Genomic DNA, 4,373 nt, shown 5'->3' with positions numbered 1-4,373 from the left:
TCCTATACATAGGTGGTATCACTGTACTCAGGAGATGTTGTTGAACACATATTGAGGTGGTTTTTGGCAGTAACACATAACAGGAACTGAAAATCCATGCCTAAAGTACAATGTGTGTGAAAAATAACACAAAAAATGACTACCCAAAAGTCTGAAAAGACTGGTGGTTGAATTAGTGCATGGAAAGTGTTAAAATATCAGCATTTGAAAAACCCTAGGGTGTCTACTTTTCAAAAATATATGGTTTGATGGGGGTAAATTCCATTGGCCAGCTTCAGAAATGTCCCAAATAGGACATGGGTGCATGATGACCGATGTGAAAATTCCAAGTTGAAAAACTGGAATGCGCTACCTAAAAATAAGGCTATTTAGCCCCCAGAGAACCCGACACACCTATACATAGGTGGTATCACTGTACTCAGGAGATGTTGTTGAACACATATTGAGGTGGTTTTTGGCAGTAACACATAACAGGAACTGAAAATACATGCCTAAAGTACAATGTGTGTGAAAAATAACACAAAAAAATGACTACCCAAAAGTTTGACAAAGACTGGTGGTTGAATTAGTGCATGGAAAGTGTTAAAATATCAGCATTTGAAAAACCCTAGGGTGTCTACTTTTCAAAAATATATGGTTTGATGGGGGTAAATTCCATTGGCCAGCTTCAGAAATGTCCCAAATAGGACATGGGTGCATGATGACCGATGTGAAAATTCCAAGTTGAAAAACTGGAATGCGCTACCTAAAAATAAGGCCATTTAGCCCCCAGAGAACCCGACACACCTATACATAGGTGGTATCACTGTACTCAGGAGATGTTGTTGAACACATATTGAGGTGGTTTTTGGCAGTAACACATAACAGGAACTGAAAATACATGCCTAAAGTACAATGTGTGTGAAAAATAACACAAAAAAATGACTACCCAAAAGTTTGACAAAGACTGGTGGTTGAATTAGTGCATGGAAAGTGTTAAAATATCAGCATTTGAAAAGTAGACACCCTAGGGTGTCTACTTTTCAAAAATATATGGTTTGATGGGGGTAAATTCCATTGACCAGCTTCAGAAATGTCCCAAATAGGACATGGGTGCATGATGACCGATGTGAAAATTCCAAGTTGAAAAACTGGAATGCGCTACCTAAAAATAAGGCCATTTAGCCCCCAGAGAACCCGACACACCTATACATAGGTGGTATCACTGTACTCAGGAGATGTTGTTGAACACATATTGAGGTGGTTTTTGGCAGTAACACATAACAGGAACTGAAAATCCATGCCTAAAGTACAATGTGTGTGAAAAATAACACAAAAAAATGACTACCCAAAAGTTTGACAAAGACTGGTGGTTGAATTAGTGCATGGAAAGTGTTAAAATATCAGCATTTGAAAAACACTAGGGTGTCTACTTTTCAAAAATATATGGTTTGATGGGGGTAAATTCCATTGGCCAGCTTCAGAAATGTCCCAAATAGGACATGGGTGCATGATGACCGATGTGAAAATTCCAAGTTGAAAAACTGGAATGCGCTACCTAAAAATAAGGCCATTTAGCCCCCAGAGAACCCGACACTCCTATACATAGGTGGTATCACTGTACTCAGGAGATGTTGTTGAACACATATTGAGGTGGTTTTTGGCAGTAACACATAACAGGAACTGAAAATACATGCCTAAAGTACAATGTGTGTGAAAAATAACACAAAAAATGACTACCCAAAAGTATGAAAAGACTGGTGGTTGAATTAGTGCATGGAAAGTGTTAAAATATCAGCATTTGAAAAACCCTAGGGTGTCTACTTTTCAAAAATATATGGTTTGATGGGGGTAAATTCCATTGGCCAGCTTCAGAAATGTCCCAAATAGGACATGGGTGCATGATGACCGATGTGAAAATTCCAAGTTGAAAAACTGGAATGCGCTACCTAAAAATAAGGCCATTTAGCCCCCAGAGAACCCGACACACCTATACATAGGTGGTATCACTGTACTCAGGAGATGTTGTTGAACACATATTGAGGTGGTTTTTGGCAGTAACACATAACAGGAACTGAAAATACATGCCTAAAGTACAATGTGTGTGAAAAATAACACAAAAAAATGACTACCCAAAAGTTTGACAAAGACTGGTGGTTGAATTAGTGCATGGAAAGTGTTAAAATATCAGCATTTGAAAAACACTAGGGTGTCTACTTTTCAAAAATATATGGTTTGATGGGGGTAAATTCCATTGGCCAGCTTCAGAAATGTCCCAAATAGGACATGGGTGCATGATGACCGATGTGAAAATTCCAAGTTGAAAAACTGGAATGCGCTACCTAAAAATAAGGCCATTTAGCCCCCAGAGAACCCGACACTCCTATACATAGGTGGTATCACTGTACTCAGGAGATGTTGTTGAACACATATTGAGGTGGTTTTTGGCAGTAACACATAACAGGAACTGAAAATACATGCCTAAAGTACAATGTGTGTGAAAAATAACACAAAAAATGACTACCCAAAAGTCTGAAAAGACTGGTGGTTGAATTAGTGCATGGAAAGTGTTAAAATATCAGCATTTGAAAAACCCTAGGGTGTCTACTTTTCAAAAATATATGGTTTGATGGGGGTAAATTCCATTGGCCAGCTTCAGAAATGTCCCAAATAGGACATGGGTGCATGATGACCGATGTGAAAATTCCAAGTTGAAAAACTGGAATGCGCTACCTAAAAATAAGGCCATTTAGCCCCCAGAGAACCCGACACACCTATACATAGGTGGTATCACTGTACTCAGGAGATGTTGTTGAACACATATTGAGGTGGTTTTTGGCAGTAACACATAACAGGAACTGAAAATCCATGCCTAAAGTACAATGTGTGTGAAAAATAACACAAAAAAATGACTACCCAAAAGTTTGACAAAGACTGGTGGTTGAATTAGTGCATGGAAAGTGTTAAAATATCAGCATTTGAAAAACCCTAGGGTGTCTACTTTTCAAAAATATATGGTTTGATGGGGGTAAATTCCATTGGCCAGCTTCAGAAATGTCCCAAATAGGACATGGGTGCATGATGACCGATGTGAAAATTCCAAGTTGAAAAACTGGAATGCGCTACCTAAAAATAAGGCCATTTAGCCCCCAGAGAACCCGACACACCTATACATAGGTGGTATCACTGTACTCAGGAGATGTTGTTGAACACATATTGAGGTGGTTTTTGGCAGTAACACATAACAGGAACTGAAAATACATGCCTAAAGTACAATGTGTGTGAAAAATAACACAAAAAAATGACTACCCAAAAGTTTGACAAAGACTGGTGGTTGAATTAGTGCATGGAAAGTGTTAAAATATCAGCATTTGAAAAACCCTAGGGTGTCTACTTTTCAAAAATATATGGTTTGATGGGGGTAAATTCCATTGACCAGCTTCAGAAATGTCCCAAATAGGACATGGGTGCATGATGACCGATGTGAAAATTCCAAGTTGAAAAACTGGAATCCGCTACCTAAAAATAAGGCCATTTAGCCCCCAGAGAACCCGACACACCTATACATAGGTGGTATCACTGTACTCAGGAGATGTTGTTGAACACATATTGAGGTGGTTTTTGGCAGTAACACATAACAGGAACTGAAAATCCATGCCTAAAGTACAATGTGTGTGAAAAATAACACAAAAAAATGACTACCCAAAAGTTTGACAAAGACTGGTGGTTGAATTAGTGCATGGAAAGTGTTAAAATATCAGCATTTGAAAAACACTAGGGTGTCTACTTTTCAAAAATATATGGTTTGATGGGGGTAAATTCCATTGGCCAGCTTCAGAAATGTCCCAAATAGGACATGGGTGCATGATGACCGATGTGAAAATTCCAAGTTGAAAAACTGGAATGCGCTACCTAAAAATAAGGCCATTTAGCCCCCAGAGAACCCGACACTCCTATACATAGGTGGTATCACTGTACTCAGGAGATGTTGTTGAACACATATTGAGGTGGTTTTTGGCAGTAACACATAACAGGAACTGAAAATACATGCCTAAAGTACAATGTGTGTGAAAAATAACACAAAAAATGACTACCCAAAAGTCTGAAAAGACTGGTGGTTGAATTAGTGCATGGAAAGTGTTAAAATATCAGCATTTGAAAAACCCTAGGGTGTCTACTTTTCAAAAATATATGGTTTGATGGGGGTAAATTCCATTGGCCAGCTTCAGAAATGTCCCAAATAGGACATGGGTGCATGATGACCGATGTGAAAATTCCAAGTTGAAAAACTGGAATGCGCTACCTAAAAATAAGGCCATTTAGCCCCCAGAGAACCCGACACACCTATACATAGGTGGTATCACTGTACTCAGGAGATGTTGTTGAACACATAT

The sequence above is a fragment of the Bombina bombina genome, chromosome 7, assembly GCF_027579735.1.
Source record: "Bombina bombina isolate aBomBom1 chromosome 7, aBomBom1.pri, whole genome shotgun sequence".
Classification (NCBI taxonomy): domain Eukaryota; kingdom Metazoa; phylum Chordata; class Amphibia; order Anura; family Bombinatoridae; genus Bombina; species Bombina bombina.
Note: the sequence above shows the minus strand (reverse complement) of the source record.